The sequence below is a fragment of the Ursus maritimus genome, unplaced genomic scaffold, assembly GCF_017311325.1.
Source record: "Ursus maritimus isolate PB19 unplaced genomic scaffold, ASM1731132v1 scaffold_8, whole genome shotgun sequence".
Lineage (NCBI taxonomy): Eukaryota > Metazoa > Chordata > Mammalia > Carnivora > Ursidae > Ursus > Ursus maritimus.
In genome coordinates, this window is record NW_024426996.1 from 77,377,883 (window position 1) to 77,400,909 (window position 23,027).

Sequence of the window (23,027 nt, forward strand, 5' to 3'; positions counted from 1 at the left end):
GTCTGTTGCAAATTCTAAGGCTACCACTTTATTTCTTTTTTAAATTCGATTAGCCAACGTAGAGTACATCATTAGTTTCAGATGTAGGGTTCAATAATTTATCAGTCGCGTATAACGCCCAGGGCTACCGCTTTAGAAAGCTGAAAAAGAAATAGAGACACACGTTGGGGATGCTGCAGGTCTGGTTCCAGACCACAGTAAGGAAGTCTGCATCTTAATAAAGGCAGTCAAATGACTCCCTTTGGTTTCCTAGTCCATATAAAAGCTGTGTTCACGCAACATTTGCAACACCATTATATCTAAAATAATGCATATACCTTATTTAAAAAATACTTTATTGCTAAAACCATCATCAGAGCTTTCTGCAAGTCATAACCACAGATGATAGATCCCCCTAACAAATGTCGTGAGAACGAAAAAGTTTGAAATATTGTGAGAATTACTGAAGCGTGACACAGAGACATGAAGTAAGCAAATGCTGTTGGAAAATGGTGCCGACAGATTGGCTTGACCCAGGGTTGCCACAGACCTTCCATTTGGGGAAAAAAAAAATCAGTATCTACAAAGCACAATAAAACACAGCTCAATAGAACGAGGTGTGCTTGCACAATCGATATGCTGGGGAAGCAGAGAAAATGGGGCACGTGGACACTCAGTTAAACCCACAGAAGGCAGGAAAAGGGTGGGGAACAAAAGTAGACAAATAGAAAAGTAACAGATACGGTAGCTGTGACTCCGGCGATGTCAATAACCCCTGAACTACCCCTGTTCTAGCTGCACCCGTGAGAAGACAGGGACTGTCAGAGCGGGTGGAGAAACAAGACACGGCTATGTGTCGTCTACAAGGCAGCACTTGAACTTCAAGACCCACGAGGCTGCCACGGAGCCAGCCGACTTCTGCACGTTCACAGCTAAAGGAAACGAAGCTCAAATGAACTCCTAGCCACTGTGGATCCCTCGGTGCTGACGATCTCTCACTTACAACCAAGACAGCAAACCCCAGCCCTTTTGAATTGAAGAAAGATCTTTGTAATAGATTCGCTAAGATAAAAATTGCATTATGCAAATGACACTCCGGAAGTGCATTAGGAAGTAATGCGGCTGAAAGAACGCAAAAAATCAGAAGGATGAATCTAAATTAAATTCACAAGCAGAGACAAAGGCCTTGCCAATAACAACGGGGAAGTCAGTGGAGCACGAGTTCTCTGCCTGTGCTCCTGGATGTTCCGAGAGCAGGCCTCGGCCCCCTTCCCACCACGGCCAGCCTGTCCCCAAGTCACGGGAAGGTAACTCTGTGCACAACTTCCTTGAAAGGCTCAGAAGACTCATAAACACAAAGGGTTCACGTCCATATGAAAACACCTACCATGCATACTGCATATTATTTATCCTCTGAGAGGGACAGAAGGAGATCAAGAAGGAACCGGGGTCAATGTTAAATCCAATTCCTTAAAAACATAAAAGTCACCAAAGAACTTAATCCTTCCGGACATGTTATAATAAGACTCCCTTTACCCCCTGAGCTCTGTTCCTTCCCTGGGTCTCTTTTCCAGCCATAATATTCAGGCCCTGTGGTTGTGTGGAGGGGAGGGAGTCAGTGTTTTATGGAATTCTGGCAGAGGTGGAGGTCCTGGGACTGTAATTCCCATCGATGCTGCATTCTCCGGGGCCCAGAGAACCCACTGTGCAAACGGGTTCCCTGTGTGCTCGGCAAACCCCCCCACCTGCTTCCCTCCACTTCCCAGATTCCCCTGTGGGGGGGTGGGGGTCATGTGACCAGCCCTGGCCAGTGGTGTGTGAGCAGCAGTGACTTGTGTCACTATGGGGCTGAGGCACGGAAGTGCCCGACTGGCTCCTCTTCTCCCTTCTCCCTGGCTGCAGGGACCTTAGAAACCCTATGTTGAGATGATGGTGTGACCAGATGGGAGCCCTGGACCCCTGAGATCTACCCACTGGAGGGGAGTCCAGGGGACCTGCACCGAGCATGTGTGACCCAAACTGATCTTTCCTTTGTTACGCAGCACTGCCTTGCCAAACCTAGCTGATACCCTCTTCCTGGAATGCCCTTCCCCCTTTCCCACATATCCATCTTCCTCAAAATTCAGCGTGGGCATTACCTCCTTGGACGGCTGGCACTGATACCACTCCCCACCCTCAGGCCGGTGGCGGGGTGTCCTCTGCACGCCGTGGCACCCTGAGCTTCCCTTCCTCACAGCTCTAATCATGCTGTGTTGGCATGTGTCTGCCCCACCAGACGAGGCACTCTGGGTTGGCGAGGTCTCAGTGTCCCTCTGTCTTCGGAGAGCCTGGCTGGGTGCCTGTCCCCAGGTAAAGGCAGAGGGCACATGCCTGTGACATGGATGTCCACACGCGCACACAAGAAGCACCGCACTGCCCTCCTCCACACACGCAGACGCCAGCAGACACTGCACAGGGCTAGCGAGATGACCAGATCCAGATCGTGCCCCAACCTCTTCCACCAGCTCTTCAAGTCCAACAGGGCAGGGGTGAGGTACGTGTGAGTGCCCGTGACCCAAAACAGAAGAGGAGGGACAGCCCGGTGTGGATGCCCAGAGGCCAGGGAGGTGCTTCCACGAAGGAGGCGACAGACGAGCTGGGCCAGCAGGACCCAGGCAGGGACGGAAGCAAGCTGGACGGTCCCTCTGCTTGGAGTCTGGAGGGGGTCGGGCAGGGCCACTTAGTCTCCTCGGGAACCACTCCTCGCCCTTTCTCAAGCTATGGGATGTCACCAGAGCTGACCCAGCCCACTCCAGGGATGGGCGCTTTCCAGGCCCAGCCTGGCACTTCCTGAATAAAAATGTCTTCGTGTACTTGGCACTTTGCAGAGTGACATAATCTAGCCCCACACAGCATTGCATCAACCACCACAGCCGCCTGAGGGGCCACTTACGGCCCCATTGACAATGGAGAAAACATGCGGAGAGCCGCGGCCAGCTGCCCTTGAACCCAACCCTTGGAAAGCCCGGTCCGCTGGCTCCTCCCCCAACCCCTGCCCAGGAGCACTTCCAGCTCTCACAGAAGTCCTTACACATTTTCTAATTATCACCCAACACTGTGGCGGAGCCTGGGGTTATGGGAACTGAGAGACGGCGGGTGTGGGGAAAATCTCACGGTGAAAGAACAGCTCCTTCGGCACGTACAGAAGTGCTCGAACTCCCGGCAAGCATCTATAAACCCATGTTTAGGCTTGTTTAAACCCAAATGACCAGGAGAACATGTAAGCACTTTTGGAAATCCTATTTCAACATCCCAGTGGTAATACCTTCCCCTGGGAGCAGGAATGAGGGAAGCACCATAGGAACCCATTAGAAATGCTAAGTGTCGGGCTCATTTTCCCTACCTTGTATAGGAAACAACGGAGGCACAGAGAGGCCAAGCCACTGCCCGCACTCACACAGCCAGACACAGCCCTGCCATCACCCCTGCTCAGTGACCCGAGTTATCCTTTTCCTTCCTGCTTTTCTTACTTTGGATGGTGATTAGTACTGGTCAAGAGCCAAACCAAGGTAATGAATTTGGATTTCCAAGGAACAGCCGACTCAGGAAACGGCCAGCAAGTCAGGACCCCTCCCCTCCACTCTGCCCAGCTGGCCGGAACCCTCTGATGTACCCAGAAAGCTCTGGCAGAGGGCACGCAGGGAGGGGACAAGTGATGGGAGATGCAGCAGCTCATCTTCCACCAGGCGTTTAAACGGAGTTTTGTACTAAATTTCAACAACAAGCTCATGGAATTCAATCAACTACCCCATTTTACAGGTGAAGAAACTGAGGCTCAAGGAGGTGAAGTGAGGAGCCAAGATTCCACCCGGCCTGTCCGACTCCGTAGGCTGCCCCGTGCAGTCCTCCTCTGCTCCATGATTCAGACTCCCACTGGGTGGCCCCCACCGCTTCTTCCCCCCACCCCGTTTTCAGGCTAAGGAGCTGCCCCCTGCTTTGCTCGGGCACTTCCTACTTCCTGCCCCAGAGGACAGCAACGTGCAGCCCTGCCTCCTCCACGTGACTGGACACGTGCTTGCCAGGCCCTGTGTTCCTGGTGCCTCCAAGCTGTGGCTCACCCAGATTGGGGCTCACCCAGGTGGGCTGAACGGAAGAGGCTGGGAGAAGGCATGCTGTCCTTCCAGGGGCCAGATCAGATGCAGGCTGCGCTTCCTGCTTGCGTCCCACCTGACTCAGCTCCTGATGTCGCCGCACACCCTGGAGACAGGACATGCTGCAAGTCCGGGAGGAACCCAGGAATCAGGGAACTGTGAGTAGCTCAAAGATTGAGATGGTGGCACTTCTTGACCTGTCCGTCTTGGCCTGTCTCTCATCACCCTGACAAAGTGACCCCAAAGGGGGACCAAAGGTGACATCCTGAACTGCAGAGGCTAGAAAGCCAAAAACTACACTTCCCAGACTCCCTTGGAGCTAGCATTCTGTGTGCACCTGTAGATCCATCATTCATTCATTCATTCATTCACTCACTCATTCAGACAAGATTCGACCCCAGGATAAATGGGGACCCAGGCGGGGCAGCAAGGTGCCCATTTGTCGGTGTGAGCCTCGCAGGCAGGGCGTGTCCTGGTGTGCATGGTGTCTGGACATCACCCTGCTTACCGCTGTGGCTGGAGTCAGCCTGGACACAATGGCTTCTGACCCCCAGCTCCCTGGAGGGCAACTCTGGGGTGTCACCCTGGGGTATCACTCACCTGGGGGTGAGGGTCAAGCCTGGGGCCCAGCCGAAACCATGCGCCTCCACCTTCTAACCCCCCCGCTTCCCGGTATTATACCCTGTTTCAAGTAGCCCAACAAATGAACACAGATGGAAACTTGGGTGCCCCAGAAACCTGAGTTAAGATTAAAGAGGCAGGGATGCCCGGGTGGCTCGGTCAGTAAGTGTCTGCCTTCGGCTCAGGTCATGATCTTGGGGTCCTGGGATCGAGCCCCACGTTGGGCTCCCTGCTCAGTGGGGAGTCTGCTTCGGCTTCTCCCTCTGCCTCAGCCCCTCCTCCACACACACTCTCTCTCTTTTCTCAAATACATAATAAATAAAAATCTTTTAAAAAAATTAAAGAGGGACACACAAAACAACTTTAACTAACACAGCAGAAAACCGAATACTTAGTTCACGCTCACTACAAATAGACGCTCTCTACACCTACGCTCTGCTGACAGGACTTCACGTCCTAGAACCTCAGAACGGCAGCAGAGTAGCGTGTTCTCGACAGCCAGCTCCACATCAGACTGAGTGAGAATCAAGACCCTCCCGCCTCGGTAGCTGTGTGTCCTTGGGCAGGTTACTTGTCCTCTCTGAGCTTGTTTCCCCACCTGGAAAAATGCGGAAAATAATAATAGCTCCCTCATGAGGTTGAGCTGTTGTGAATACACCATGAGTTGCATTAACTCATTAATTAATAATTTAATTAATATTATTAATATTGATGAGTATAATGATTAAGTATTACGTGTTCATTGTGAAAAATCTGGAGACAACAGATAAAGACGAGATTAAACATGGCTTATTTCCCCATCCCTCTGGGAATATCAGGGACAACTGATTATTAACTATTAACCATTTCATTAATGTTAATAATTAATAATTAACACTGATTAACACACAGCTGCATGTTATATGCACACATGCACACACAAACAACAGCAATGCCCAGCTCTACTCACCCCTGCACTTGTCGGAAGCCTGGGCACACTGCCCCCGCAATGTTAACTTGTTTTGGGGGGTTCCACATGGGCTTTAAGACAAGATATCATTTGTTAAAAAGGTTCCACCCCAGCTAAAATGACATCTGAAAATCAATATCAGAAGAAGGATACTGAAACATGTTCCTCATATGTGTGATAGGTTAAAAACTCATATATTGACGTCTTAATCCCAGTACCTCACAGTGTGGCCCTATTTGGAGACGCAGGTTAAAGTGAGGTCCTTAGGGTGACCCTAATCCAAAATAACTGGTGTCCTTACAAAAAGGAAAAATCTGGAGACAGACAGGGACAAGGGACACCACCATGTGAAGATAAAGGCAGAGATTAGGGTGATGTGTCTACAAGCCAGAACCCAACAAAATACCGGACCACCAAATCCAGCAACACGGAAAAAGAACCATATACCACAACCGGGTGGGACTGATTCCAGGATGCAAAGGCGGTTTAACCCAGACCTAATGCACAGAACACACCATAATAACAGGATAAAGGACAAAACCTCGGGATCATCTCAATAGATGCAAAAAGGCACGTGATGAAATCTATCACCTTTGTCAGGATAAAAACGCTCCACAAACTAGGAACAGAAGGAAACTTCCTCAACCCAATAAAGGGCATCTACAGAACGCTCACACCCAACAGCTTCCGCAGTGGCGAAAAGCCTGAAAGCTTTCCTTCCCTCTAGGAACAGGAACTGGTTGAGGATGTCTATTCTCACCACTTCTATTCAACATCGTGCTACAGGTTTATCCAGAGAAATTAGGCAAGAAAAAAATAATAAAAGGCATTCAGATTAGAAAGGAAGAAGTGAAACTATTTCTATTTGCAAATGACAGGAATTTGTGTATAGAAAACCCTAAGGAATCTACAAACAAAAAAAAATGAAACTAGTGGAACTAATAGATGAATTCAGAAAGGTGGCAGGACGCGAGATTAGTATGTAAAAATTAACTGTGTTTCTATAGAGTGCAATCAACAATCAAAAACGAAATTGAGAAAATGCCCAGATACAGTCCAGACCCCACTGATCTGGGGTGGGACAAGACACTGGTATATTTCCAAAGCAGCCAAGGGGATTCGAACATGCAGCCTGGGTGCCGGGGTCAAGAACAACTGCTCTCAACAGTCAGCAGAGATAGAAGCTTCTCCGGTGTCTTCTCCCGCTTTACCCTCCCTGAAAGGCACAGGCAGTCCAGGCTGTGCTTCCTTCCGGATACAGCCCTTAATTCACTTAGGGAAGCCAGCCAAGCTGAGCTCATCCTCGACCATGACATATCTTAACTTTCCAAGACTTACTAAAGAAAGGTGTGCTCTAACTGTTGTTCCTCGTTTGTTTTTAAGCATCACCCTACACAGAAGGCCTAAAAGGACACAGAAGCTTTTTTTTTTTTTTTTTTAAAGATTTTATTTATTTATGTGACAGAGAGACAGCCAGCGAGAGAGGGAACACAGCAGGGGGAGTGGGAGAGGAAGAAGCAGGCTCATAGCAGAAGAGCCTGATGTGGGACTCGATCCCGGATCGCCAGGATCACGCCCTGAGCCGAAGACAGACGCTTTAACGACTGCGCTACCCAGGCGCCCCCAGGACACAGAAGCTTTTAACCCGAAAACACAACTTCAGATAAATTAGGTTGAGGTTGCAAAACCAGGAATCAGAAAACTCTGGTTCAATTCTTAGCTTTGGACTTCTCATATCTGTCCCAACACTCAATGAGATGGGAATTATTATGATCCCCAGTTCATAAGATAAGAAACTAGAATCTGAGGCTCAGAGAGGTTAAGTGACTTGACCAAGGTCACAGAGCGCACTCCACTAACCCAGGTGGCCCCTGTGCTTCAAGCCCAATGAGCATGAAGGAAATGAGCTTCAATGACTAGGCACCCTTCTCCCTGGAGCCAACTTTCATTAGCAAGTTCAGTCCACGAAGATAACACTGGGCACTGTTAATTGCATGAGAAATCTGAAAGGACCAACTCTTAAACCTTGGTCACGTAAGGGGCCCTTAAGTCATTTAAGGGGGCTTACAAAAAGTTGCTTATTTTAAAAAGCGCACCTAAGTAACTGGCCATCTGCAAAGAATATGTTGGGGCAGTGTCTGGTGAGTTAAGAGTCGAGGAAGGCTGCCTCTGAAGGACTGCCTGGTCTGCGGCCCAGGCCCTGCTGTCCCCATCATCCACGGGGGTCTCCTAGGGCACCCCATCACGTCACTCCTCCACCTAGATGGCTTCGGGTGGTCTCCCCACTTAGGGTCCAGCCCAAGCTCACCGGCCAGGCCAACAGCGCTCTACCCACCTGCATTGGCTTCCTCTGACGCTCCCCCACGCCACCCCCTACTCGGGCCTCTGAACACTCACTCCCCTAGCCCCAGCAGTGGGTTCTGCCCCTAAGCCTCCCTCTGCCAGAGGGCCCGGGCGCCTCTGGATACTCTCCTCCTCGGCTCACAAGCCTCCCCCAGAAGCTTCTATAATCTGCGTCAGGGCACCCACGGCTCCCGTGCTCCCCTCTGACCTGGCCACCCTGAGCTGGCATCACCTTCTGACTAGTTCCCATCCAATCACTCATTCATTTCACCCAATCATTCGTTCACTCAAGGATTTGTCACGCCTCCGCTCTGCCAGACGCTGTGCTCGGCACTGGGAACACCGCACAGCCACAAGTCCCTGCCGGCCCCGAGCTTACCTTCTCTGAACACGCGCTCCTTCGGGGCAAGGACCCGATCTGGTCAACGCCGTGCTCCTGGACCTGCCCCAGAGCCTGGTCGTGAGTAGCTGCCCAGACCGCACTGAGTGACCAAATGAAAATTAGGCACGCTTTCCATTGCCCGACAGCTTTCTGGAAAAGCTGTGGGTTGGGTGACATGTACACGGCTAAGTAAACACTAGAGTATCCCAAGTTGAATGCCAGCTAGCGGCAACGATTTGACGGCTATGATGCATCTATTTCAGACCACGAGTAGGACAACTGCCTTTCCTGGTGGCAGCCTCCGTGCGCACAACTGACTTGCAATCCCATATGCTGGCTCGCACCCAGCAGATTTTCCCTGCTGCCATTTTGCATTTGTTTCTTCCTAAGCAAATGAGGATTTTAAGCCTCAGCTTCTGCACTCCAGGAAATGCACGTGAACACCCCATTTCCCCACGGCCCTTTGCAATAAGCCGAGTACCACTCAGACTCCAAACACTTGCTATGGGCTCAGATTCCACGAAGGGCAAGTCTACCTTTTCAAGATGGCAGAGCCCGTTTCTTCCCTTCTTCTGCCCAGCTCCGTTCACCAGCATCTCCTGGGGGCCACCCGGGCGCTGGGAAACTGGAGCTGAGAGTATGAGCTCGCAGCCCATCCCTCCAGGAGCTCAGCAAATGCAGACATGTATTTCTCATTTATTTTCTGCTTGTTCATTGCTGCTCTCCCATGCCGACCCATGCGGCCCCATCACACACTCGGAATAAAAAGTCCAGGACGCTGGGACTTTATCTGTAGATTTCCCAGAGCATCCATCCTCAGGCCTGGCTTCTAGTAACACTTGGTCTTCTTTACTGAGTGAATTTCCATGCACAGACATGTGGGAGGAGACAGGGGAGTTCCCAGCCAGGGCCTGGGACCAGATGAGTGGACAGGAGGAGAAGGCAGGAAGACATCATGGGCTGCTTTCAGGTTTGCAGGGGGCAGGGGGAGTTCCAAGAGGCTACAGAGCTGGCCCAAGAATACACACCCAGGAAACAGAGGGCTGGTGGTTGGCACCCTCGTGGGACTTCATCCAAGGTCCTGGGGCTGGAGGGCTGGTCAGACCTGACGGCCCGAGGCTCATGTTTATGGAGCAAAGGGCTTTGCAAAGATACCGGGGTCCAAGTGCCTCCCTTCTTCCTGGCTGCCCAGGAATGTCAAGGCTTTAAAGCAGCAGGTGACATCTATCCACCACAGGCATGGGGTTCACGAGTCCCACACTTGCCACTGTGGGCCCAGGGCCAATCTGCAGAAACAAAGCCCCAGCCAAGCAGATGACTTTGTCAGGTCTATTCTTTACAAGTTATGTTCCTCAAGGGGAAAAAAAATGCTAATCAAAGAAAAACTGTGAGGGGTTCAGAAAAGAAGACAAAAGTAATTTACAACCCATCCCCACAACACACAAACACAACATCTTGGCCGCTGTTTCTTCCAGAAGGAAATGACCAGCAGTGAGCGGGTACTCTATCCCAGACCAGCTCTGTGTGGACCATCACACTTGTCCCTCGAGTCTTAAGGATGAATAATGACTCTCACACGTCACAGACAGGAAGACAGAGTTTCAGTGAAACCAGGTGTCGGGGCCCAAGGCCACCCTGGTATGAAGTATGGAGTCCAGGACCCGAAACCAGGCCCGACTCTAAGTCACAGTGTGTCCCACAGGTGCCCAAGAAGAAAGGGAGGTCCATTTCATCTGTCTTCCAAAGATTAGGGCAAAAAATTACCTAACTTAAATTCAATATTATATCTACTCACAAAATCCACATCATATCACTTTACCTGTGGGGTCTTTTGCTCTTTTTCCCCAAAAGAACAGGGCCACAGCCCACACTTCTCGCCTCACCACCAGCACAGAGCAGGCCCTCATCTGCCACCAGGCTGGAGACGATGAGGCCAAACCCTTCTTACCTGGGCTCAGAAGCTGCCCTCAGGACCTCAGCAACCGCGTCCAGCTGGCGGCCAGGATCTGCAGCGCAGCCCGGGCTGAGTCTCCCCGCCAGCGCCCGGCCCTCCCCACAGAAATCCGTCCCCCTCACTCCCTGCCCGGGCCTCCAGCTTGCCCTCCTCTGCACCTCTGCTCCTTCCCTCCCCCTGCCTGCCCACAGCACCGCCCCTCTTCCCAAGTCTCTACCCAGCCTAAACCCCAAATCCTCCAAGGCCAATGTCACGTTCATTCTTTCCACGAACACGCTCAAGGTCTGTGAGCACCTGCTCTATGCCCAGCTGTGGGAGGAAAGGGGAAGGAGACAGGTAGTACCCCTGCACCCCTGCTTCCCTCCAGCACAGAACATTCTACCGTGTCAGAGACACAGAGGAATGGGCAGCTCCTGGGCCAGGCCCCGGGCTCTGAGCTCTATGTGTTTTAGCTTGGGGACCTTCATAAGGCTTTGAAATAGATGCTGTCATTCTCCCCACTCCACCTCCATTTCAGAGAAGGAGACCTTGGACCCCCCAACATTAAGTGACCCACCCAAGATCATGGACTGGGAAGTGGCACCCACCGCTCACAGTTCTACCTGCCCGAACCCTGCCTATTGTGCTGTGAATTCCAAGGTCAGCGTCTACAGCTCCACATCTGTGTCCCCGGGGCCCTACACAGGGTCCTGACGCAGCAGGGACATGGCCCTGCTTGCTGAACAGAGTGGTTTCTGCCTCCAGGAATAGACACGTGCTTCTGCTCCCGGCGTTGACGTAGCGTTCCCGGCCCTCGGCGGCCTCCCGATCTTGATGAATAGCCCGCGGAGCTGGCAGCGCCTGCCTCAGCGTCTGTCTGGCTTCCTCCCTGAAACCCAACAGACTCCATCTGGGCCCCAGAAAATTGCCTTGATGCTGCTGGTAGGAAGCAAAATCTTTAAAAAGCACCTTTTGCAAGTATGGGCCTCTCAAATCCGCTGCCTAGACCAGGACGGAAAGAAGGGGACACGAGGACGCAGCTCCACCTGGACCTTCGCTTCCTTCTCCCCAGCAAGACACTCACAGAGTCTCCAGAAAAGAGATGCCCTTCTGGGGGGAGGACATCAGCCTTTAGGGAGCTCGGGGGGAAAGGGGGGTGTCCGTCCTTAACGTGGGATTCCTAAACAACACTCCTAACTCCTAGTGTTATCCTGAGAAGCAAGTGAGAGATGCTAGAAGTAGGAACAGGTCGCCCCGTGCTGGGCACAGGATACCCGCTCACCAAACACTGGCTCGGGTCAGAAGGATGACTTTACTTGGTGACCACCGCGGTCCACACCACTGTGCCTGATGCCCTGTAACCACTGAGGGAGGGAGGGAGGGGGAGGGGGAGGGAGGAAAGGGACGAGAATCACCCAGGAATACAACAGCCTAGCCAACAGACAGTCCCTAAATGGGAGCCAAAAAGCCAAGGGTATTTGAATTCGGGCCACAGCGCCCCATAGTGGCGGCACAGGTGAACTGCAGCCCCCGATCCAAAGGGAGGCCGGGGCGGGGGGCGGGTGGTGACCTCCGTCCACCGGCTACCCAACCAAGACAAGATCTAGCCCGCCAAGAGCTGGCGTGGGCCTGCACAACTCCGACAGTCTCTCAAAGAGAAAACGGGACATCTGAAGCTGATGACAGAGGACTGCGTGGATGACTCTTTGACCTCTAAATGTAAGCTCCGGTTCTCCGATCCTGAAACTTAGGAAAGTCCCCTCCTTCAGAACGTCCTCCCAGAAGCAGGCATCCCTTAGCAATTCCCGCAGACCCACGCCACCTGCCTGCCCCGCTGAGGGCAGGCTGCCTTCTGTCATGAGCCACCGTGCCCACCTCCCTTGACAGCCAAGAGGCCAAGCCGGCCAGTGCCTCCACGCCGGACCCCACCCTGATGTCCTGCCCCTGGCGCAGCACCTGCCGGCAGCTGCCAGCACCCGCCTCTCTGAGGCGTTGGGCCTAGACAAGGTCTCCTAACCTGTCATCCGGGTGTGGCCGCTGCGGCTTCCACACAAAATACAAACACCGTAGACTTTGTTTCAAAACCAGCGTTACTGCAGTGTGGTCTACCCTGAAGCTACAGGTGAAAGGATTTTGGCAAATTGTGACTAAGAACATTTGGGGGAACCCCAAAAATGTCCATCACGCCCCTTTGCAACTTCCCTTGGTTTGCTTCATATTTTTCTTTACAATTACTGACTTTTAAAAAATGTATATGCACTTTCAGCCTTATCCTAAGCTATAGCACCCCCAAAAAACCAGGTTTCAGGTGTGAGTTGTATTCTCTAATTCACACTGAGGTAAATACTATTAAAATAAAACGCATCTGTCCACGTGCCACTTAAAACCTTCTCCTGGACCAACAAAGCCACCCACCCCATGGAGAAATGACCACTCCCTGAGGCCCCTTCCAGCTCAGGAAGTCTGGATTCCACATCTGACCAGAGTCTAGCTTGATGCCTGCATACAGCAGGGGCTTACTCTCTGCTGAAGAACAGTGACGATTCAAGGCCCCGTTTCCCATCTCTCACTGCCTGAGACCCAGCGCCCCGGGCGGGAGGCAGCCAGCTTCTGTTGTGCAGGGCTGAGAGATAACACGCTTGGACACGGCTCTAAGGCCGGGGGGAGGCAGAGCGAACGGGACACCAGGCGGACGCAGAAGAGAAGCGGAGGGAGGAATTGACAGGGACTATATTCTGGGGAGCCGCATCTCAGCCCGCTAAGTTATTTTAATAACTTGGTCGCTTTCACATCAAACTTCTTGCAAGAAAAGCCTTCTGAGATGTCGCATCTGCTTTTCCAGAAGGGATTTACCACAAAGCGTGTAAAGAAAGACTGGTCGCCTTCCAAGTCCCAGTTTCAAGACAAGTTAAATAAATGAAGGGGAAGCCTTCTGTGCCCTTAGCAATTAGGCAAGGAATTTGTCAGATGGCTACGGTCCTCTAAAAAGATAGGAAATGAGTGGGGGTGCGTTTCAGCCTAGAAAGAGGCACAACTGAAGACACAGACACGAGGAAATTTAGGGAGACTTTCAAGAGCCCTACGATGCTGGGCCGCCTCTGCAGCCCACAGTCATCCTCCTTGCAATGTACCCCACCCAACACCCCACACCCAGCCATGACCTACTGACATGGCCCCCAACACACTGTCACACCTGTGCACATGCCGGCTCATCAGCCAGGACAGCCCTTCCTTCCTCTCCACCTGGAAAACTCCTATTCATCCCTCAAAAGCCAAGGGATGATGGCCAAGTTCCACCATCCCCTTCCACGAGAAGACACAGAGCACATGGGGGCGGGGGCGGGGGGGCATTAGATAAGGCTGGAACCAAGTTCTTAAGGGCTCTCCTTCCTAGTCCAGTGTGTGAAGGAGGTTATAGTTCGCGCCCAGGCAGCAGGATGTCAGGGAGGAGATGTGAACAGAGAAACGCGTCCAGACTCGTGTGGAGGGAAGATGTTTCCAGCGGTAGTGTGGGAGTCGGGCTGAGACTGGATTCGTGACATGAGGTCTGCTCTCCGGCATCAAGTCATATATGCTTGGCTACGCACATCCAGAGCTTCTGTCCCCAGAACCGCTGCTGCGCCCCAAGTCGTGAGTGCAGGCGGTGTGCAGAGCCAACAGACCTCCCCTCCCCTCCCCTCCCCCTGCAAGTCTCCCCCTCCCCTCCCCTTGCAGTGCAAAATCAGCACTCACCACCCCCACAGCCACTGCCGGCACAGCTCTGTCCACCAGCTCTGGTCATTCACCCCTCATGATAGCCCTAAAGAGTAGGTACTATTATTGTCCCACTTCAGGGATGAGAAAATGGTGTGGCAAGGCAAGGAATTCGCTCAAAAATGCCCAGCTAACAAGGGGAAGTGAACCCAGGCAGTGAGACTCTGGGGCCAGATATGGCCACAGTGAACTCCAACCTCACCCTTAAAAATTCAGCCCAAGGATCCCTGTCCAATTTACCCTAAAGAAACCAAGGAGGAGGTAGGAAACTATTCAGCTGCAGGGATATTCATGGATGTGTTGTTTACAACGGGAAGATACAAAACCAGCTACATATTTGCTACACAACAGCTAAGTGTATTCTAGAACATTCATACGATGAGACACTACCAAGTCATTAACATCGAAGCTCTATTTGTCACATTCTGGTTTGAAGTCTTCCTGCCCTAGGACCTCCTGGCATCTGGTGAAAATGCAGATTCCCCTGGACCTGACGAGTGGCAAGGCATGTAACCAGGGCCTGGCGGACAGAACGTAAATTTTTTGCACATCACAATTTCTGCACAGCAGTGTGTGAGAACGGCTGCCGGGGGTGCACATTTATTGCCATAGAAAGGAGTGAGCTCCACAAGAAGTTTTGTTCACTGTGGGGTCCTCAGTGCCTAGAACAGAGCCTGGCACATAGTAGGTGCTCAAGAAATATTCTGTGACTGAGTGAACCTTTCGATCAGCAAACTTCTGAAACGAGTCTGTTCAGCATGTCTATGTTTCTGAGCGGTCCGTGTGCTTTGGGGGAGCAGGGACCGTGAGCGTCTCTTCATCCTGTGCCCACATAAAGCCAGGCCTGGGATGTGGGCCCGCAAGTGAACAAGGGAGCGGTGCATGCTTATGCCCTTTTTAACATTTGTGAAATTAGAATGTGTCTTACAGCCTAACTCTGACAGCGTTGCTTTTCATCCCTTTCTTTAGCGGTACAAAAATAAGGATGCATCTCTCAATTGATGGCATCTCAGATTTAATAGAGGGCGGTAACTAACGGCGTCCATGATTCTGATTTAAAAAGTTAAAATCAGATGCCGACACAGCTAACAGATTGCTGTGCACTCCCTTTCTTACGATTTGCAAAAATTAATCCAATGCCATCTGTTCCAAGCTTTTGGCTTCAGCCCCCAGTAGCTCCGGCCATCCAGCTCTTAGCTCCTGAGATAGAAATTCAAGATCGGATGCAAATGGCAGGTGCACCTGTCTTCACCTGGATGCTCCCGACAGCATCGGCTGGAGGGTTTTTCGACAACATCGTCCTTGGTGGTACAGGACGTGCCAGAGGCCGGGGCTGGTTGGCTACTCCACTGGCCTTGGATGTCCAGCCAGGCACGTGGTCTGTCACCGACAGCTGTCGGTCCCACTGTGACTTCCTGGCACTCAGGGAACCCATACCTACCGGCTGACACTCCACAGCCCTGCATTTCCTGTAACTAGTCCCATGGCTAGTAAGAGAGTCGAGTGCCCTGCGCAAGTCATTCTCATCCTTGAAAGGGGGCTGGGGATGGGAATCCGGCCCTCTCCCCAGGGTTGTTCTGAGAACGAAGTGAGGTTCATTTGAAAATTCTCTAATAAGCAGCAAGTTCTATATAAGGTAGTTAGTGACATTTAGGAAGCGACAATGCATAGATACAGAAATCTTCAGACTCTGAGACAAAACTTCAGCACAAACTTTCTATCATAACACTTACCTTTTTGACTAAAACCCATCCCTGTCCTAATCTTTCTACAAGCCAGTGGCACAGGCCATCGCAGCAGTGAAGAGACAGGAACTCAAGCCAGCATCCTAGCCCGGCCACCTCCCCACACCCCACACCATGTTACCTTGGACACACCACCCAAGCTCTCTGAGCCTTGGCCTCCTTGTGTTTACACCGGATCTAACTGGGCGTGTCCTCACATTCGCTGTGCAGGAGACCCGGCCCACTGCAATGCAGCAGGCCAGAGCCTTGCATGGTGGGGAGGGGAGCTTTCCCAGGGAAGTCTTCATCAACAGTGCTAGGCTGGCTCAGCTCGGTTCCACGGATCATTTCATCCCCCTAGACAACAAAGCGAACCAAGCTTGTACAAGTCCAGAAGAGTTCTCTGGGCGGTATTCCCCAGGCTGCGGCCAGAGAGAATGGTGCAACGAGGTGGGGCCCCAGCTATAGGCTGGCTCCGTGGACCCTGGCCGGGCCACTCCTGCCCTCTCTGTCTCTGCCCCCGACTGGAAAGCAAGGACAGTAAGAACAGGCTGCCTCACAGGGATGCTGACAAGACTGTGGACAGATAGTGCCCCGCACACAGTGCATGCTCCAGGCGTCCCAGGGGCCCCCTGCGTGTTCCAGCTTCCCACCAGTGCTCAAGGGCAAGCACAAAGCACCTAAAGGCCAAGAACTTTCCAGCATAGGGACGGCAGAGGTGTGGTGGTGTCTACCTGCCCACCCGCCCCAGGGAGGGATCTCAGAGATGCTGCAGGTGAGCACGGGGCCATGAAGGTTCACGGTGGGGGAAGAAAGGCACCAGACACTGTGGCTTTGGAAGCCCCTGGTGAATTCATCTGGCTACCCTGGTGCCAGGCCCCGAGGGGGAGGTGGTGAGCAAATGTCTGTAGGTTAAATAAAGACTGGGGGTTTGAGGACATGGGTGGGCTATGACCAAATGGCAAGTAGGATTGAGAACATTCTAGAAAGCCTGGGCCAGAGGGGTGATCACCCCCACGGGGTCTTCTGGGCCTCCCGCCCCCAGACAGTAGCAGGCATCCTCGACAGGAAGTCCATCTTTTTAGCTTGAAATGAAATTGGTTTGAGAACTTCAAGCTAGAAGTGTGTGCCTCTCTCCATGGGGAGAAAAACAACTAGGCTGCTGAACAGCTCAATGAGACAGAAGAGAAAGTCCAAAACCAGATCCCAGGGCGGACAGGAATTTAACACACAGCACCGCAGAGAGACACCAGCGGGTCCACAGCTCCTGGGTGAAGGACTCGCTGTTTGGGAGCAAAGAGAACTGGATATCCACTTAGATCCTTACAGCGAGACAACTTACAGGGGGATTACAAACCGAAATAAACACAAAGAAACCACAAAACAAAGAAATCTCTGAAACACAAATAGTAAAGGAGGCAAAAAGTCTAAGCAGCCACAGGAGGCAAAATGTTGAAATTCTGCGGAGGGAAAGCGCCGTGGTGAGAGCATCAGACCACAGGCTGGGAGCAAATACTTGTCCCGTATCACAGACCACGGGCTAATATCCTTAACGGACTAAGAGGCTTTACAAATCAAAGTTGTGTTAAGCAGCACGCCAACAGAAAAATTAGTATGAATAATGAAGAAGTAATTCCCCAAAGAAGAGAGAGCACGGGGCCAGGGCTCACACAAGATGGTGGGCCGCATCGGTAACCCATGGAACGAGGACCAGACGGAGAATTCTCACTTACCCCATTAGCAGAGATGTTCCATATTCATTGCTGGCAAGGTTCTGGGAAACTGCTATTCTCATTCACTCTCGGTGGGTACAAATTGGCACCACTTTTTCTGGAGCGCTGTTTGACAATTTCTGTGAAAAATTCAAATATGGATCGCTTTTGCTCACTAGCTTCGCTTCTAGAATCTATCCTAAGGGAATGTGCAGGTAAAGGCATGGTCCAGAATAACGGGAATGGCACAAAACTGGTTAAAGCAAGCTTGGGGTGCCCAAACCGAGGAGGAGGAGGAGGCCGTGGGAAGATCTCGGCCACACCTGCTGCGTGGGAAAGGCCAGCCACAAGCAGTGAGATCCCCTTTCTCGGGGAAATACCCACGTGGATACAGACATCCGCTGACCTCACAGCCCTCACGAACAGGGTGAACCAAGAAAGCGATTTCCATGTGGGGGCAGGGGGAGGAGGCTTGGAATTCTTGGAAAGAGAAGGTGTCCTGCTCCTACCAAGGGCTGGGGAGACGGGAGAGGGAAGGTTTGGGCCAAGAAAACTGGGGAAGAAATGAAGACAGGGGGAGGTGTAAGTCACATATCTGTTCTGAAACACACTGATGGGATTTTCAGGGTCCCCCAAAGCAATGGATGGTGGCTAGATGCTAAAAAACAAACAAAAATCCAATCACTTTCTTCCCTACATACCAGCAATAAGCAATCCATGCATAAAACTCAAAGGTGATTCCATTTATAACCGAATCAAAAGAAGCTCGGAAAAATAGCACAGAATGTTTGGGAGAGAGAGGAAAAGGGCATTTCTTTATTAAGGACGCAGGAGAAAACTGAACTGAGGGGCGCCTGGGCGGCTCAGTCAGGTAAGCGCAGAACTGGTTAAATAAAGCACGTGTGCCCTAACCCAGGGTCCTGGGATCGAGTCCTGCATCGGGCTCCTTGCTCAGCGGGGAGCCTGCTTCTCCCTCTCCCTTTGCCCCTCCCCCTGCTTGTGCTCTCTCTCTCCCTCTCTCTCTGTCAAATAAATAAAATCCTACCAAAAAAACAAAAAACAAAAACAAAAAACCCTGAACTGAGCCCGAATTCCCAAATCAACACCTCTTCTCCCCCCTGGCCCTGGACCCTCCTCCTTCTCACCTTTCCCCAAACCTCCCCACTCTGTCCTATCTCCAGGAACACCTCACCATCAACTTGTCATACTCAGGTCACTCCCATTAAAACAAAACAGAGCCCCCCCCCATCTCTGTGCCCAATCCCCCCAACCTCTGCCTCTTTCTGCTTCTCCACAGTCATTCGAGGCTGTCTCCATCTGTTGTCTGCATGGCCTCCTCACTTCCCTGCTGGATAGCTTCAGCCCCTGCAGCTCTGCTGGCCTCCACTAGCTCCACTGGCCTCCACTCACCTCCCCTGACTCCCACTGGCCTCCACTTACCTTCGTTGCACTCTTCAGCCTTCCACTAACCTCCACTGACCTCCCCCTCCCCTACTCTGATCTCCACTAGCCCCACTCACCTCCCCTGACCCCCACTCACCTACTCTGACCTCCACTGGCCTCTACTCACCTCCCTTGAATTCCATGTTGCCAGACTGAGCCCGCATTTTGTCACCTAATTTATTTGACCGTTAAGTGGACTTTGACACCACTGACCCCAGCCTTTCTGCGCAGACACGCTCTTCCCTGATGATTATTGTCATATCTCGTCCCTGACATGATGACCCTAGTTGCTCAGGATCCCTGAGCCCACGTGTAGGGCTCATGCTAGCGCATCAAAGCCCCATCATTATAGTCAGTCCAACCCTCTGAGGGGACACCGATACCACTGTCACTTTACAAACAGGGAGCCCAAGGTACTATGGGGTCAAGGAACATAAACTCCCCAGGCTTGCCCAACCCTGGCCTATTCTCTTCCCATGATGCAATGCTACTGCATGGAAGGTGGGCGGGGTCTATGAAAATGGAAGTCATCACAGATGAGTGAAGCCCCTATTGGAGGTAGAAGCAGCCTCCCCAAGGTTAGGAGTCATCTGGGCATTGTACTCTCTCCTGTGACCCAACACAGCTCCGTTACTGTCGAATGCACAAAGGCAAGGACTTTCAGCACCAGAACACAAAGGTCCACTTTCCATTAAAAAGCTCCCTCTGGCTACCCAGTGGAGTAGCTTTGAGGGGTATGAGTGGAGGCAGGGAGGCTTGTGAGGGTGTTATCATGCCATCCAGGCAAGAGGATGCACGCCCAGCCTGGCCGGCTGATGATGCAGGGTCGTGGGAAGGAAAGGCATGGGCTCTGGTAAGACAGCATCATTGTCATCAAACACTGCTGAGGTCCTCCGTCATGTATACCCCCCAACGCCCCTCAGACCTCGCATCCTCACTTCCCTGGTCACTGCTCCCAGTCACACTGGCCTCCTGCTGCCCCTCAACCCACGAGGCATGCTCCCGCCACAGGGCCTTTGCACTTGCTACTTCTCTCCCTGGACCATCCTTCCCCCCAAACGGCTGCGTGACTTCCTCCCTCACTCCTTCAGGCCTCTTCAGGCCTCCCTTTGCATAGTTCTAGATCTCAGCACACCTCCCATGTCACACATCTTTCTGTGTGGGTGCTCCTCCACGCCCTGCCGGCAGAAGAGCTCCAGGAGGGCAGGGGCGTGGTCTGTTGTGTTCACTGCTGTACCCCCAGCGCCTAGCACAGGGCATGGCTAGTAGGTGCTCGAGGTCACAATTAGCACCTGCTGGGTCTGACTCGGTCACATCCCACGTGCCCAGGGAACAACTGCTCCTAGTGCCCCATGTGTGGGTAAGGTCCCTCCCAGGCTCCATGAAGACGTCAGTCCAGCGGAGAGGATCACCAGGGGGAGACAGGGCGTCAGAGATCTGACAGGGAACCCCACAGTCCTGTGGGGGCCTGGGGTTCAGGGAAGGTCCCGGTGCAAGTAGCCCTGAGCAACCTGAGAATCGGCACCCACCAGAGCCAGCCGGGATGGGGGTCAGGGCACGGGAGAGGAGGGGCTTCAATCAGAGCGCAGGGTTAAGGCCCAGAGGAGTAAGAAAAGATGGCTCTTTGGAGGAACCATGTGCACTTCTCCAGCCATTCAGTGGGAGGAACCTCACTGACCCCCTCCGCCGTGCACGGCCCCGCAGCTACTGGGAAGCTAGCATCCACACCAGCACACGTCACCCTCGAGTGGCAGGAGCAGACACTAGTCAAATACACCCACAACTGAGCAGATGCTGAACCCCAGACAGGTGCCCTGAAGGAGGGAAACTGGCCAATGGGAGGGTCAAACCGTCCTGGACACGGAGGTCCCCAGACTTTTTTTAAAAGATCTATTTATTTATTTTAGAGAGAGAGCATGCGAGGGTTGGGGGACAGAGGCAGAGAGAATCCTCAAGTAAACTCCCCATTGAGTGCGGAGCCCAAAAGGGGTGTCGGTCCCAAGACCCTGAGATCATGACCCGAGCCGAAATGAAGTCAGCTGCTCAACCGACTGAGCCTGCCAGGCGCCCCTCCCCAAAGACTCTGAGCAAGAAGTGATGCCAAGTGGACTCTGAAGGAGGAGAAAGGGCTGACCCAGTGAAAAGGAGCATTCCAGGCAGGGGAGCTGGTGCACCAGGGGAAAAGCAAGGAGCCCAAATGGTGGGGAGACGGTCAGGAAGGCTCATTGGGAGGACTTGGGGATGCACGGGACATAGGGGCCCAAGGAACAGGCCACATTAGAGCGCCCCCATGTCATGTTTGCACAGTGGGGTACGCGGTGCCTCACTGATACAGTGGAGGTTTGCACGGGCAGATCGCACGTGCAGGCTCGGCCACGTCTGGGATGGGCCAGGCTGGAACCACACAGGAGGCTGAGAGCTCAGAGGGATGGGGTGGGGGGCGAGGTCAAGAGGGGGCTTGTGAGGGACACTACCGAGTTCGACCTTGTCTTACTGGAGGACAGCGGGAACCAGTGCTGGCTGCCGGTCCGACAAATGACATGACTTGGCTACACGGAGGCCCGCCAAGGCGGTGGCCAGGCCAGGCCACCGGGGGCCAGGACACAGCCCAGCACCACAGCCGAGCCCGCTCCTGCAGTGGGGTCAGCCAGGGCCTGGGAAACTCCGCACCCATGTGAGCCTGACCCTGGCCTCTCCCGGGGAGGCCCCCGGGGAGCCAAGGAGCAGGGGTCGGTCTTCGCTCTTCTACACAGTGCAGATGAGGCTTTACGATTCTGTAGTTCGCAACACACGGCTGTGATTGTACTCACAGAACAGGCTGACTTGCACAAGGCAGTCATGGCCGTGGGGAAGTGACCACCTCGTCCCATCCGTCAGCTTTTCCACGGCCACAGCCAGGATGTGCTAGGGATGCAGCATGACCACATCATCCGCATCCCCGCCATAAAGGGGAGGAAACTGGCTCAGAGGGGCTGAGTGCCTTGCCCAAGGTCACCCAGTCAGGAGCTGGGTGTGGGACCTGAGTGTGTCTGATTCCAAAGCCTGTGTCCCTAACCATCAGCACTGACAGGCCGGCAGACACAGTCCGGGAGGAGTTTAAGGAGGGGGTCCAGGACTGCGCAAGGGCTGTGGGGCCGCTGGGAGAACTGAGGGACAGCCATGCAAAAGCAGGCCCAGGCCTTCTGCACCTGCAAAGCCGCTCACTGCTGTGTCCTCCCACCAGCAGCAAAGCAGGCATGTCTGTCCCAGCCAGGGCCAGCGGGCTTCCCGGGAAGCCCCACGGTGACCATGTGAGGCCACGTCCTGGGGCGTGAGAGATGCTGGAACATTCAGCTCTGCCGCCTCCCGATCAAATCCGGCTTCAGCCTCTGCAGGACTTTGAACAGAAAGAAACAACCGTGCTCCTGAGAGCTGGAGGCCCGGGCTCTGCAGAGTTCAGACGGCGGGGTTCCCGGGGTGCAGAGTGCCATCAGCTTCCCGTGGCTGTGATAACAAATGAGCACGGACTTGGGGCTCAAAACAACAGAAGGTAATCCCTCGTGGCTCTGGAGGCCTAAAGCCCAAATCCGGATCATGGCGCAGAACTCACAGTGTCAGCAGGACCTCACGGCCCCCTGAGAGGTTCTAGGGAAGAACCCCTCCTTGCCGCTTCCAGGTTCCAGTGGCTGTGGCGTGACCTGGCTTGTGGAGCCCCTACCCCATTTTCACACGGCCTTCTCCTCTGTGTGTCACATTTCCTGCCTCACCCTTCTAAGAACACTTGTCATTGGATTTAGGGCCCACCCACATAAGTCAGGATAAGTTCCTCCCCTCAAAATTCTCATTTACATCTTTTGCCATGTAAGGTAATATTCACAGGTTCCAAGAATTAGGACGTGCACATTTCTTTTGGGGGCCACCATTCAGCCACGACAGATATCACAGGTGGAAAGTAGCAGACAGGCGAGGTCTGTCTAGCAGCCTCGGGGGGGCACTGCAGTCCTACATCCAAACGGCGGTGCAGCCTGGAGGCTCAAAGCTCAGGCTCCAGGCTCACTGCACTAGCTGTTAGACAAGAT

General features: G+C 53.0%; 1 protein-coding gene across 6 annotated transcripts in view; it reads right to left on the minus strand.

Annotated features, from left to right (window-relative positions):
• JAKMIP1 (janus kinase and microtubule interacting protein 1) overlaps positions 1-23,027 on the minus strand; it is a 106,638-nt gene that overhangs the window by 56,106 nt on the left and 27,505 nt on the right. For 5 of the 6 annotated variants that reach the window (XM_040625109.1, XM_040625111.1, XM_040625110.1 and 2 more), the window contains one exon: positions 17,548-17,666. The exons of the other annotated variant lie outside the window; for it this stretch is intronic. The gene's annotated coding sequence lies outside the window, so the exon portion shown is untranslated. The remainder of the gene's footprint in view (positions 1-17,547; positions 17,667-23,027) is intronic. 6 annotated transcript variants of the gene reach the window in all.